The 16,029-nt window shown below is 34.7% G+C and overlaps 1 protein-coding gene across 2 annotated transcripts in view; it reads left to right on the top strand.

Annotated features, from left to right (window-relative positions):
• SRD5A1 (steroid 5 alpha-reductase 1) overlaps positions 1-16,029 on the top strand; it is an 86,387-nt gene that overhangs the window by 57,334 nt on the left and 13,024 nt on the right. The window lies entirely within an intron of this gene.

Raw genomic sequence — 16,029 nt, 5'->3', positions numbered from 1 at the left:
CTCCAAGTTGTTCAATCTAACTATCCTTACAAGTGATATCTGTACTACCCTTGTGATAAGCTGTATCACACAGGGGAGGCAGACAGGGAGTAGTGTGACTCCACTTAAAGCTATAAGTAGGAATTAAAGAACCTATTTCCACCAGTTGCCTAAAGATCAAGACCACCAACAAGTATTAAATGATGAGAACAAGGTCTGGAATGGGGCATGGACCAATTTTCTGATGTCTTTGATAATTTCCTTCTATTACCTGTCCATTATCAATTTTCACACAGCAAGTAGATTTAATTTCCTACAAACTCCACCTTCTTCAGCCAACAATTAGTCTAATACCAATTTGTACTGAAGTACTGCTTCTCTAATCTGAATGGCCTGGTCTGTTAATAAATCCTGCCTTAGTTATTTTGACAATAGCCCGGAGTTAATGAGTTTATTCAGCATAGAAAATGGGGATCTATACCTCCATCTGGGGCTAACCTTTTGTATGCCTGGTAATTATAATAGGTACCCTTTACAAATAAATGTCTGTCATGAAAGTCAGCAACAACAAAAATACTAAAAGAAACAGACAGACATATGCATTTAGCAACAGATAGATTATATCCAGACTCAGGAATAATCAGATGAGTTCTTATTCAAAGGAACATCATTGGGAAACTGAGTCAGAAGGATTCTACCTTAATCAGAGGCCAAGGTTGTCCTCTCAACTCTTGTTCAGATATTAAATCTACCTGTAACAATTCAGGGTCATAATTCTCTGAATAGCTTGTAGCTTATTCCTTTCAGATGGTGTATTACCGGCTTGGTGATCCATCAGACAATCATACCTGAATTCAAAACTCCAAATAATATCAGTTACAATTCCAAGAGATTTTATGTCAAAAAATAAGTCTCACTAATAAAAGCTTCAAGTGAATTTAGCTATCAAGGATCACACATCTTAAATAAGTATTGACTTATTTAGTTGATAACAGTAAGAGATTCATCTTAGAAAGTTTATAGCTTATTTTTGTATCTAAGTAGATGATTTTAAATTCAACATTACACAAATCATTTTACTTTAAGATGTTCAATAACCAATCTGTATCAAAACATGTTCAGATATTAACCATGTTCAAAGGGACAAAGACATAGACCACTGTTCTCAGAATCTCCCTGAACAATGGGAACAGCTTTAAGATGACTCAATACAACCAATTAAAACTCACATAGAATATAGAATATACTGTCCTAATTTCACATTAAAGAACCCTATAAGAATTAACATTAATAATTTCTTCATCCTAAAAAATGTTAACTTCCTCCAATCAAGGAGTCCCTATAAACTTTTCCAATAATATAAATAACAGGTACAACACCAATATTGCTAAAATTCCTCTAAGCATAATTGATTTCCTCTCCCAACAAAACATTCCTAATGCCCTGGTGCAAAAGTAATTTTAGAGGTTGTAAATTGTCCTTAACAGTCTCTTCTTGAGGTTCCTACACAGGTCCTTTAACCCTGGTGTACTCAGCCTCCAGACTGCAGTCTCAGTCATTTATAACATCTGATAAGATCCTTCCCACTCTGCTTCTTCCAGGACTTAGTAAATGATCACTCTCCTACAAATTGCAAACTCCAAAGGTGTTGTCTGGGCCAGCAAATCCTTGTTTCCTAAGGACTAAAAAGGAATGAGGACACAACCAGTATACAATTTTTAAAAAACTGACCCTTTGTTTCAAAAGAGGGTCTTTCCCTTTCTCCTCCCAAATAAAATAAAATAAACAGCATTTTATATAGGGAAAGTCCCAGATTACTTATGGAGATAGGTCTAATTATTTAACAAAGCAACAGGCATTTAGTCCAAGGCAATTTCATATCTAATATCAATTTAGTAATCATTTTCTTAAAAATCTGATTCATTCTTTCCACTTTCCCTAATAAGGGCATATGCCCTTATTGTCACTCAATTTGCAATCCTTCCCCATTATTTCTTATGAAATCTTAGAAGTAAAGTATATTACATTATCAGAATCATTAGTCTTTACCAATCCATACTCAGGCAGTTTGTTCCAATGTTATTCTACTAACCCCTCTTAAGGCAGCAAGTTCAGGGGAAAGCTTCCACCCATCCTATCAAACGGTCACTATAACTAGTCAACATATCAGTTTTCCTACTGGTGTTATTTCAGGAAAACTAACTTGAATATTCTGGAGCCAGGCTCCCTCCCTCCAGAGAGATACTTCACAATACCTTCTTATTTTGTTTTTAGACATATTATACACCTTTTAGACACAATTTGTTTTGCAATTACACATATCCCTATACACCAAAATTTCTTGCTTTTATTTCTTTGTTAAAGGGAGAAAGCAAGACAGACTTTAAGATTCAAAAAACAGGGGCAGCTAAGTGGCGCAGTGGTTAGAGCACCAGCCTTGGAATTCAGGAGGACTGGAGTTCAAATCTGGTCTCAGACACTTAATACTTCTTCCTACCTGTGTGACCCTGGGCGAGTCACTTAACCCCAGCCTCAGGGGGGAAAAAAAAGATTCAGAATACAGGTAATATCTAAATAACTTTGGATTCAATTTCACAAAATTTATATCACATATCCAGCAGGACTGACAAAATGTTAAAGCACAGCTCATACAATTTTTACAAATTGTCCTATTGGAATTTAGAAAGCAATGTGGTAGCTTAAATATATTTCATCTAATTAGGAGATACAGACATATGACCTCTTTAGGTAAGTTACCTGTGAACTTTGTTTTAATATGTAATTTTTTAAAGTTTAAATCAATCAAAAAGAGAATTAAAATTCTGGTAGCAATACTTTAATTCTAATGTACACATATTTCTAAAATCTTATACCAGAATAAACTAGTTCACAATTTTAGCATGAACTAGTTAATAGTAATTATTTCATACAATTTCAAACAGAATTCCAATTTTAACATACTGCCCCCAAATTTAAGGTGGTAGAAAACTGCCCTTTCTAGTCCCAGTTACAAAAAAGGGGAACTTGCAGAATTCTAAGTACTTAAAGTTTCCCAGTCCTAGTCTTAGTCATCCAGACAGTTCACCACTTCTTGTCAAAGGGAAAGTACTCTTACATATTCTAACCACTTAGTCTCCCCCCCCCCCCTCCCCTCCCAGCCCAATTAGTTTCTTACCTACCTGGGTTGTGCACAACTTACCTGATTGATTTCAAGCTTTTCTCACTTGGCTTAGCTCCTGAGCCCAATTAATTTTCTATCTTCCTTAGTCCACATCTGTTTTTGCTTTTTCCAAGTCTCTGTCTTTGGGAATTTACCTGATCAAAGTCAGACTTCCTAAACCATGTCCAAGGACCACCAGAGAATTCTCCAAAGGATGGCTACCCAAGAATTCAATATAAGATATATATATATATATATATATATATATATATATATGATAAAGCACGAACTGTAAAACACAAGATTATATAGATTCTAACTCAAAAGTTCCTATCTCCCCTTCTAACCTTTTCTCCCATTGGCTGGAAAGTCTAGGCTCACACTCTAATTTAAATATGTACCCCAAAAACAAAAAATACCAGTCAATAACACACTCTTTACCATATTAGGTACTTACATGCTAATGAAAAAGTTAGGGGAGAGGGAAGGAAGGGAAATATAAGTTTATCTAAGATAATCAAACGCCAGCAGCTTTTAGGTATAATTCACCTTCTAAAGTCAAGTCACAATTAGGGTGTAAGTCAAGGCCACATTCTTATGAGAGGTCTTCACTTAGTTTTTTTCACATTTACCTACATTTTTTTAGTTTTGAAATTTAGTAGTTCTTAAGATTGGCCAGTACAGAGCCAGCCAAGACCTGGAGAATAAATGGATTCCCAGCAAAGCAATTTGGGAAAGTCCCAGAATTACTAGACAAAAGAACAAAAGAAATAAGGTAGGAGACAGAAGTCTAGTTTGACAGTTAGTTTAGATCCTACCCCTGGGAGGACAGGAATAAATAAGGGAGTGCCCTAACTATAGAGAAATTAGTGCACAAGGCAGAGTGTTGTAATAGAGACATGTATAAATCATTTGGCAAAAGTTAGACGAGTTTGGTCCCAGGAGTTAACAATAGCCTAGATTTTAGAACTCAGATTCAGGGTTATGATAAGACCAGAAGCCAAAGAGATTTGGTATTGAGCTTTCAAACTATGGATATGTTATATCTTTGGAGCACCTGGGATCCAAAAGATTAACAAGTTCAATTATGAATAAACAAGAGATAGAAAACTGCATAAAGTGTAAAATGAATAATTTTTATTACATTAAATTAAAAAGGGGTTATACAAATAAAAAAAAAGTAGCTAAGATCAGAAAGAAATGAGAAAATTTGGGGGAGGAATTTTTATAGACAGTGTCTTATATATGTTTCATATTCCAACTTTATAAAGAACTTTGTCAAATCTATAAGAATATGAGTCATTTCCCTGTTTTCAAATAGTCAAAGGATATAAACAGGAACTTTTCTAATGAAGAAATGAAAAACATTTTATAGTTATAGAAAAATTCTCTAAATTGTTATTGATTAGAGAAATATAATACCTTGAGATATCTTTTTATACTTATCATATTGGCTAACACGATTGAAGTGGAAAGTAACGAATTTTGGAGGGATGTTGGACTATGAACTAACTCTACTATTTTGGAGAGCCATCTGGAATTTTTCCCATAATTATTAAATTGCCTATCCCCATTGACCCACCAATTCATCTACTAAGTCTGTTTCCAAAGATGATTAGGGGAGAAGGAAAAAAACCTATATATTTTAAAATATTTATGGAACTGGAAATACTCAAGTGAAAGCACTCACCATTGGGCAGAACTTTATACTGGTAGGTATTATCTATATCTTCTAGCCCTGGGTAGAATTATCTGCCCTAAAAAGTTTTGTTGGTTTATTTATTTTTCATGTTTAATTTTTATTGACATTTATATGAATAGTTACAAAGAATTCTACTATCAATCATAATTTTCTAATACATCTATTTATTTTTAAATTTATTTTATTATGAACTTAAGAAACAAGCATTTCCATAACATAGTAGAACAGGAAAAAATGATTAACTACTCTATCTTTACTCATCTTCTCTCTCTTCTCCCCTTCCCCACTTCACTCCATAAAGATGAAAAATGGAACAGGAAAAAACAGCCTCTAGTTCAATTTAGAAACTTATTGACTGGAATGGGGAATGGGGTATTGTGAATACTAGTTAAAGAGCAGTCAAAGTAGCAGGGAAGGCTGAGAGGCTGTATCCCCATTTACTGCTGGCAACTGACCAAGAAACTAGATTTCAATTTTTTGGCACAATTCAAGTCATTTTTAAAATCTTTATTAATTTTGTATATTTCCAAGAAATCTATCAGCCTGAGGAGAAAAAAAAACTAAGTAAAAAAGCTGTAAGGCTTAATTAGGAAAATTCTCTTACAGAAAGATGACACAAGTAGCAGGACTGTTACTAATAAGTAGGAGTTGTGATTTCTATCTTCACAATATCTCTTTCAGCTCATATAGCCACCACCCAAACAAAGGCCTTCACAACTCATGGTTTGGAAACTGCTGATTTCTTCTTATTTCAATTTATTTTTGGTAAAAGCAGCATCTATGATCTTTTCCATTCTTTTGTGATTTTTTTCCCTTTTAGATATCTTAAAAATCTCTCCATTGAGTGACTTTAAAACTGTATTTACCTTCTATATGAATTTTGTTAAGTTCCAGTAGTTCTTCTTGATTTTATTTCATTAAATACCATTGATGATTACTCACAAAAAAGTACATTTTGTTTGATTGACAGTTACCAGTTACTAAAGTTCATAAGGATCATAAATTTGGTGTTTGTACCATCATTGATGATGAGAATGGATTCATCATAGAAATGCCATGAGCACTTTCTTCCTAGCTCTGTAATATTTGGACTATTCTGAACAGAATCTCAAGAGTCACTTATGTCATTGTTCCGCCTGACCTCCTTGTGGCCATGAGCATATGGCTTGCCTAAGTCAAGTTTTTATCTGGATTCCTGAATGACTTTGACTTTTTTCTCTTTTTTTAATAGCTATAATAATTACACCATTGCTATAACTTATGATATATGAAATAACATAATTATAAATATAGTACTTTAAAGTTTGCAAAAAAGTTTATATATTTATCTCATTTGATCCCCAGTCTCTCATATTAAATTCTTGGAAGTAGATGTAATTATTATTTCCATTTTACACATGAGGCAAGGAAAGGTTAAATGGTTTATCCAGCAACTAAGTTATCTGTGGCAGGAGTTGAATTCAAGTCTTTTTGACTCAAACTCCAGCTCTCCATCCATTCAACTATCTAAAATCATTATTGTTTTAATTTTCTAAGCCTAGATGAACAAGCATCCTGTGGTCAGTGTGTCCAGGACTAGTAATGACAATGTGACTTTGTTGTATTCAATCATTTACATTGTAACTGACTTTTAATGACTCCTTTAGGGGCTTTCTTGGCCGACATTAAAGTGGTTTGCCATTTCCTTCTACGGTTCTTTTTACAAATGAGGAAACTGAGGCAAACAGAGCTAAGTGATTTAACAAAGAAGCAAGTGTCTAAGGTAAGATTTGAACTCAGGAAAATGAATTTTTCTTATTCTAGGCCCAGCCCTCTGCCCACTAGGTCACTTAATTGCCCCTGCCATGTGACTAAGAAAGTTCCAATTTTTCTTCTGAGACCAGTAAGAGAAGTAGTCATTTTTAGTTGCAGAAAGAATAAGAAAAAATAAGACAGTAGGGAAATGGAACAGTCATCAAATGAGCTTCACATAGTTCATCTGGATAAAGAAGAGCTAATTTTAGTTCAAGCCATTCTCCAATTGATAAATGGTCAAAGGATATGAACAATTTTCAGATGAAGAAATTGAGGGGGCAATAGCCAAGAAAGGACAAAACAGCTTTGGAGGTTATCTTCAGTGAGTGATGGCTACTGAGGAGGAGCTTTTCCACTGAATGGTTTCAGAAATTTCTTCCAATATCAACTATGGAGGTCAAGAGCTACCCAGAAAGCTGTTTTATTTACAATTCAAAACTGTCATCTCCTTTTTTTCTGAGCATGTGTTGGTGAAGTAAGGGGGAGAAATTTATTCTTTTATCCCTCCTGATTATTAGTTTTTAGGAAATTGTTCTCATTTGCTTTTGTTGGACTAAGCATTTTTCTATAGCATGGTTGTTTCTACACTTTATTTTGTTTAGTGTTTCAAGGAAATGCTTTACTCTTCTTTGTTTTGAGATTCCTGCCCAGTCCATAGAATCTTGAGGTTTAAACTGAATCTTTCCTCCACTTTCAACCTGGATAACTCTGAAATCCAGAGTCAAGTGGGGAATCTGCTTTATTTTCATGGGGATTAGATTTAAAGAATATCCCAGACTGTATTTCACCTTCATATCCCATGTAGACATCCACCTACCCCTGGCCATCCCACCTTCTTTTTTTCTCTAATGAACTGATCCTTCACACTTGGACTAACACCTTTCACACCAGGCCACAGATGTGGATCTTCATATCTGTGTCTTTGTGAATTCATTAATCCTTGGAACTCTTGTTCTAGAACCCAACTATATCACTTAGTCAACTCCATTTCATCTGCTAGTTCTCTCTAGATATCAGTCCATACTTTAATTTAATATCCTATCCATCCAGTTAGCTACCCATTCCTGCCTCCCTCTTAGTACCATATGCTTCTCCCAATCCCTAACTATTCAGAACAAAACTTCTATGCTTATTTCTCCTTTATATATTTGTCTTCATCTATTAGAATATAAGTTCCATGAGAGCTGGGGTTATCTCTTTTTAAATTTTTGCATTCTGAGTTCTCAGCATAGTGCAAAGCACTAAGTTAGTATTTAATAAATGTACTTTCAGTCATTTATTTATGAATGTTGCTAGATCTTGCTGAAGCTATCTATTTTTCTGTTGCAGGAATTGACTGAAGAATTTTTGTTTTCCTTTTCCTGTAGAACAAGGCTGTAATTTGTCATTAATTTCTTCTGTTCCTTTTCATTTCCTTTTACCCCTTTCAAACCAGACAGATAAACTCTATTAACAACCCAGGCAAATTGATCTAAGGAAACAATGTCTGATTGTGCTGAAATCTAATGATATGTTTTGTTGAGCTGTTAATGTATATTTTATATTTTTTTTGCTAAAATGAACAGTTACCATGGCTACCCAGTTATTGAAGCATTACTGCTTAATTGTGAGATGTGAACATCAAGGAATATGAGCTTGAGGAGTTTTCATAGATTGTGGTAGTGATGCACTGCTATGGACTGGGCAGGGCAATAGGGGAGAAGGAAGGGAAGGGTGATGTATGCAGAAAAGATATAGCTTTGTGAGCTTCAGAAAAACATTTTTAGGAAAGTTGACAAGTGGTGTGCTTTAGTCAAACAATTAACAAGCATTTATTTAAACCTACTATGTGCCAGAGACTGTTCCGGGAATATCAAAACAAAAATGAAACAATTCTTGCTCTCAAAAAATTTATATTGAATCAAAGAAGACAATATGTATATATACATACATAATTACATATTATTATATTTACATATGTAGTATATATACTATACATATATATATATATATAAATACATATATTAACATAAGAAAATTTCGGGAGCAAGACATTAAGTAAATAGAGGGACACTCAGGAAAATTTTCATGTTGATTGATTCTTGAATTGAGATTTGAAGGAAATTTTTTTAATATTACAGAATAGTAATCAAACCTACCACTGCTGAACAAGAATTGATTAATATATTTTATTGCTCTTTCTGTTGAGAGAAGAATGAACTAAGGATATGTGTGGAATGGAGAGGTAAAGTGAAGAACTTAAAGAAATGTGTGAATTATTTTTCTGTATTTTATTTTCATTATTTCTGTGACTCTGTGACCTGCATAAACACAGTGTGTGCAAGCCAATATTTATTTAAAGCTTTAGACATGTTTACTTAACCTGAGATAATGATATTTATCAATGTTCAATGTTAGTTGAACTTAGTTCATTCAATAGTTTATTAAATAGTTAATTTATTAATTAATATTAACTAATAACTATTAACTAATAAATAGTTTATTAGACTAGTTTAAATGCTGTTAGCCTAGTAATCTGAAGTTTGAAGGTCTGATGGATGGTTCCCCTCAGAATCAGGGAAACTGAAGCATTCCATTCTAATCTGTTTTGGCACCAATGTGTAACATTAGCGGGGAGGGCACCAAATTTCTTAATGCTTCCCAAGTTATGATGAAATCCTTTGTAACAGAACCTATAAAAGCTGTATATCTTCACTAATTCTTTAGCCCTCCTGCGTCAAGCTTTTATCTTTCCCTTTATCTTGTGGTAGGACTGTACATCCTTGTGAGGATTCAATAAAAAACCTTTCGGTTTTCTACTTCGAGAAATCTCTGAGTCATTTTTGGGCAGGGGTCTCTTATATCCCTCACAGTTAGGATGAAAGGATTGTTGAGAGAAATGATATAGTTATTTGTTTTAGAGTATCCAGTGACCCAGTGTCAACATTTTAAGGAGCAACTAGTGGCTCAGTACCAACATCTTCTCTAAAAATCAGCTTCCCAAGTGAAATATTGACAGAGATCAGGTCTATAGAACAGGCTGTCATAGGGGACCCAAAATATGAATTATAGTCATTCTCAGGGGAGTATCATTGCCTACCAGAATGATCTTTTAGAACCTAAGCTAAGATATTCTACTGAAAGTAGGTGTTGTATGAAAATGTGTAGAGGACCACAGATAGTGGGGAAACTCTAGGTGAGGTATAAACTCTTTACCCCAGAGGGAACAGGCTGACAATGTCTGGTTCGGCTCCCCATCTCCCCTAAGGACTCCCGGCTTTCCTGAGAAGTCAGGAGTCAGTGATAACCTGTGTTGAGATTGAAACAAAGTGATACCATGTGGCAAACTACATACAATAGCAAGTTGTTTATGTGGTCCCATGTGCTCAGTATATCTGTGTATATATATATATATATATATATATATATACACACACACACACACACACACACACACACACACATATATATATATATATATATATATATATATATATATGTATATATATATATAACACTGTGCATGCACAGTGTTGCTTTGGTTATATGAGGGTATTAGGGGATATAAGGGTGAGATAATTTGGAATAAACAGACGCCATATTTTGATTATCCACATGAGTCTCGCCTCATCACTCCTCCACTAAGACGATAGACTTGGGCTGGTCCAAAGATCCTCCAGGGAGCTAGTCTGGATGGTATATTTTGGCATCCCAACGTGGGGGCTCTAGAAAGCACACAACAGATATGAGTGTGAGAAATGCAGGAGATTAATGGAAAGTCTCAGGGGACTTGTAGATGACCTCATATGCTCCTTGAAAATGCAGACCTCCAAGGTCATAGTATTCCAGTATTTGCAGATGCTGTATGTGAAAATTAATAATGCCTGAGTCAACCCAACTCTGTCAAGTTCTTCAGTACCCTCCAACAGATGGGGAATAAAACATTCTGCGACTTTGCTTTAAGATAAGAAAATCTACTTCAGAAGTATAGATCAAAAGAATACTACCCATGGAACAGGTGGATAATGTCACAATAACTCGTGACTAGGAGGTTAGTGTATAAGGAAATCCTATGACTGCAACAAGGACATTTTATCACTTATTTGAAATTGAAATGGCTTGATATGAAGATAGACCAAGAATGTTTGAAAATGACAAAAAACAGCCCCATATGTCCCCAGAGTATCTTCTAAGATGTAGATTATTGAGCCACACAGATTCAATTAGATTTTATCTAAGAGACATGGCCAATCCTGCTGCAAGATAAACCAGAGATAAATCCCTTTACTAGAAGGAAGAGGCCAAGAAAAAGGATGAAGCAGGCTTCTGAATAAACAGCAACAATGTAGTCAAAAGAAGCCAAATTGGTTTTTGTTTTGTTTTATTTTATTTATTTATTTTGTTACAACTGTGAGAGCACTTAGGAAGACATTGTTGATTTACAACAAATTTAACATCAGAAAAACAGAGATAGAAACATGCTTGGGATCTACTCTGAGTCTTAAAGAGCATTACATCTACCTCAACATTTCTCGGCTCCTTTCCACATGGACTCATACAATCTCACATAGTGGTGATGATGATTTTAAAAAGGGAAGGTCCTGCTCTCCTGGGAGAGTGGGTTCAAAAAAGGCTGTTATATTCTTGAATAATGCCCTTGTAATGTTTTGCATGAGGCCCTTATATATAAACTCTATAATCTGAGAAAGAGTATCCAGATTTAATTTATGTTGTAGTGCATTTGGCATTTCCTAAGGAAATTATGGTCATCAGGGAGCAGGTAGATAGTGTGGATATTCATATCACTGACAGAATACTTAAATCTTTGCTAGGACTCAGCAATTAAATATCATGAAAATTTATGACTCTTATGTGAAAGCTTGTGGAAAAACAGACAATAGTATTGGAAAGGAACTCCATGAAAGTAATGAAGCCTCTAGTGCTTCAGAATTGGAAAGATCAACTGAGGAAGAAATAAAATCAAATGTGTTCTCGCTTCACTATATGGGATGAGGGGTGAGCCAAAGGAGCAGTCAACCTCAACAACTACTAACATTTCTGAGGGCCATCTTGGAAAACTGACCTATCTAATATGGGGAACCTCATATTCTCTAAAGGAGCTTTTAGTCAGTGGCAATGTCATCAAGCCACATAGACTCTATGCCTCACCTACAAAAGATGGTTACACAAAACTAGGAAAATTTTGATGCAACAATAAAGTGACAGAAAGGCTCTAGAACTGTATTTCAAGTGTTTCAAGAACCAGCAGTGGAATTCTTGGCCCAAATCAAGATCCAGGACAAAGTAGATATGGGAGTCAAGAAGCAAAACCTTTATATGGAAAAAGATACCCATACCCTGCCCTTTCCTGGAATGATGAGGAACATTGACTATACAAGTCCAGGAGTTGACATTTCTTGATTTTCTAGACACTTTGAACAATTTTCCCTTTTGGAATAGAGGGAACACCTATGGGGTATGCTATCATTGTAAAGGGCTGCAAAGCCCCATCTTCATGTGAGGTGGACTTTATTAGAATTGGCTGATTTTAACAATCCTGAGTTTTTTTCTATATGTATTTCTTGATGTTGGGGGAAGGATCAAATCCATGGTATACTATAAGTCTGAAGGACCATAGATATAATTGGGAAGGAAATTTACTACAAGAGCATAAACATTTATTAAGTGACTACTTTTTATAAGGTACTATGCCTAGAACTTTACAAATGCTATTTTATTTGTTCTTCCCCCAAACATTGGGCAGTAGGTGCTATTATTATCCCAATTTGATAGTTGAGGATAGATAGTGGCTAGGTGACTTGATCAGAATCACACAACTTTTAAGTTTCTGAGATAGAATTTGAACTATTTCTTCCTAGCTCCAGGCCTAGTACTCTATGAACTCTGCCTATGTTTTGTGATTTTAATATATAGTTCAGATTCGCTCCTATAAATGACGCTCTCACACAATAGTCAAAAGTAAAAGTAAAATTTAATCATACAGTGCAAGGAATAGATTGCTTACAATAACATCCAAATACAACAAATAACACAAAATATTAAAGAAAGGATTAATAATATAATGACAGTAGAAAAAAGATAAAGAAAACATCACCAATTCGAGGGAGCACCAACTCTCTTACAATCTCAGCTGGGGAACCTCTTCAGCAGCCTTTGAGTCTCGAATAGGGAAATTTCCCTGGCAGATCGTCATCTCCGTGGGTGAGGTCAGAAGAGAATTAGGGCTTGCTAGCTTATATAGGATTTTAAACAAAGAAGGCATTCAGCTAATTGATTTAACAATAGAATTCTGCACATATAGCAGTTACGTGAATTAGGATGCAAGACAAGTCAATTCATCAAATGTTTAAGTGAAAGGTTTATGAGTTGGAGCAAGGAAACAGATTGTTTTAGATCATATTTTGACAATGTTATGCAGGAAGAGAGTAGCCACGTCTCTTCGAGCATAAGCAGTTCCAGGAGGGCTAGTTCCCAGAATTGTTATCCAGATCTGTTAGCTTGAGCCAGGTCACAAAGTTCACAGAGCAATTACATTCTCATGGGTCTATATCTTAGTTCTTAGTCCTCATATTTTGGAGTGAACTTACTTTATATAAAGAAATCTCAATTCTTTATTCAGCCTCCTAAGTGCCTCCTAGAGAAGGAAGAAGAGGTGGTTTGAATATTTATAAATCAATTATACTCTTTTCCTCTTTAATTGTCACATTAAAACAAATCAGTTCTATATTTGTTGTCTTATTTACTCATGGTGATTATAGGAGAACAGAGTATCTTTTTTTCCTTTTTTTGTAGATACAGATATTTATATTCCTAAGGTAAACTCTTGGGCAGAATTTGAAGGAGAGTAGGGGATGGAATGCAAAAGAAGCCAAATTCTGAAGTTCTTAGAAAAAATCCTGGGTGTAGCCAACTATAAAGGGCTGAAACTATGAAAAGGTGTGCTTGAATCAGACAACAGAGCACTTAAGGCTAATTACCTATTCGATGTGAGATAATGACTCAATTAACATACGTTTTGGATAAATGGCTCTTTTCCCTGTTTGGTGCTGGCTCAATGTTTGGTATTAAGATAAGCCTAGGTAAGGATTAGAGGGTGAGGTGATGGAGGCCAGAGACTCACTGGAGTAGGTGGAGAAAGATGGAGATTCTGGACTCCAGAACAGAGGAAAGATCTTTGGCAAAATTCCCTGGCAGTTTGCCTGCTTCTCCCCCTAAAGACCAAGGACTTTTACTTATTCTGACTCTGGCTGATCCTAAGGGCTCTAGGCAGCTAGATTGAACTTAACAGCCAACAAGTCAGAGAAATAAAAATTATGTAAATAGCACTCCTCCTTCTCCAATCAAGTATATTTCTTATAAATCCAGACCTTCAGTTCTGGGTCACAGGTTACATATAAAATGTAGTCCTTACTTTCAAAGAGCTTACAACCTAGTTAAGCAAACAATACCCATGGAACATTAAAAATATATGTAGCAAAGTGCCAACATCATATTGCCGATAATAAAAAGTATAAAAGTTCAGAAAAAAGAAAGAAATAGAACATTATCTATTTCCCTGCCTCTTTGCAAACTCATATTGACTTGATCCTAGAGAATGACAATGCCAGAATGCAAGTGCCCCAGGCTGAACTAGGAAGTAAAACACAGATGAGTGGAGGAACTTGATGTATAGCTAAGATTAAAGACTAGTTCAAGGTTCAAACAGATCTTGATAATCAGTTGCATCATTTCCACATATTAAATGCTGTACCTAAGACACTGTCCTTTTATTATTCCCATCCTCAATACGCCTCACCAAATTCTTACAAAGTATTTCTGTTTCTTTATTCCCTCTTGGCATAGATTTCCCATTCAGTATGAGGACAGTTGGAATTCTTGTTTTCTGTGAAGATAATAGGACCTTTTCAGTCCAGAAGAGTTAAATAATTCCCAAAGAAATTGCATTTTCTTTTTATAGAAATAACTACTGAGATAATTGACTCAGATGCCATAAACATATTTATTCACTGATCAACTAAGAAATCACAACAAAAAAATCCTCAGATTTTCACTTTCTATAAGGCAACTTTTCCTTTTAATAGAAGAAATTTATGATACTTTGATAAGTTGCTAGCTCTATGGATACAATTCCTTAATATGTATACCTCTTTTCCCAACATAGATCAGATAATCCTTCCATGTCTTTTCATTCAGTAACATTCTTCTCTGTCTTTTTATAATGTTTTATAGAAGATTTAAAACATTTACATAGATGTATTTTTATATATCTATACATATGTATTTCTATATATACTCATATATGTAAAGATATAATTATAGATTATATACAATGCTTCTTTACATGCCTTTATATCACAGTCATTTCTGGGAGGGAAAAATATTCTCCAGACTTTTATCAAAAAGAATAAAGCAAAAACATTTGAGACAATGACCACCTCTACTATGAAGATGAAGACATTTCATTATATTTTAGGACATTCATTGATTTCTAATTATTCAAAATTGCTTTTCAGTGATCTTTTAATTCCCACTGATTTCATTATACACATGATTCTTTTGGTTCTTATTTTATTTTTTGTCAGTTCATACAAATTTTCCCATGTTTCCCTGAAATTCTCATATTTGTCCTTTCCTACTGCACAATAACATCTGCTTTAAATTATATGCAATTATTTTCCAGATACTCCTCAATCAATGGCCACCTACTTTGTTTCCAGATCTTTGCTACCATAAAAAGCACTGTTATAAGAATCTTGTTATACATTGTTTAGAGGATTTTAAAATGGAAGACCGAGACAACATAGAGAAAAAAATCAACAACAACAACAAGATTTGAAAACTTAGATAGAAGTTGTTGGGACATATATAAGGACTCATGGAGGAAAGATTATATGTGATCCATCCAGGTAAACATGTACTTAAGGAAGCACATGGATCAAATAACCTCTACCAAACTTTCTCCAACTGTCATCTTCAATCTATAACCTATTTTTTCTCTCCCTATTTTCTGGCTCCTTGTCTTTTGCCTACAAATTTGCTGATAACTCACCATCCTGAAAGACTCTCATTTGATCCTTCTATCCTTCCTATCATTCTTTCAGTTCTTCTGCCCTTTATGGCTAAAGCCTATTGAAAAGGCTATCTACACTAATATATGTCCACTTTATCTCCTCTCATTCTTTTCTGAACTCATCATTCTACCTAACTGCTTTTTCCAAAGATAACACTGATCTCTAACTTGAAGAACTCAATGGCTTTTTCTCAATCTTTATTTTATATCTTTTCAAACTCTTTGAAACCTCTGACACTATTGATCAATTTCTTCTCCCTGATAATCTCTCTCTCTAGGTTTTTGGAATATCATTCTCTTCTGTTTGTCTCCCAACCTATTTTA

The sequence above is a fragment of the Sminthopsis crassicaudata genome, chromosome 1 (genome assembly GCF_048593235.1).
Source record: "Sminthopsis crassicaudata isolate SCR6 chromosome 1, ASM4859323v1, whole genome shotgun sequence".
Taxonomy (NCBI): domain Eukaryota; kingdom Metazoa; phylum Chordata; class Mammalia; order Dasyuromorphia; family Dasyuridae; genus Sminthopsis; species Sminthopsis crassicaudata.
Note: the sequence above shows the minus strand (reverse complement) of the source record. Positions and strands in the feature narration are given on the sequence as shown.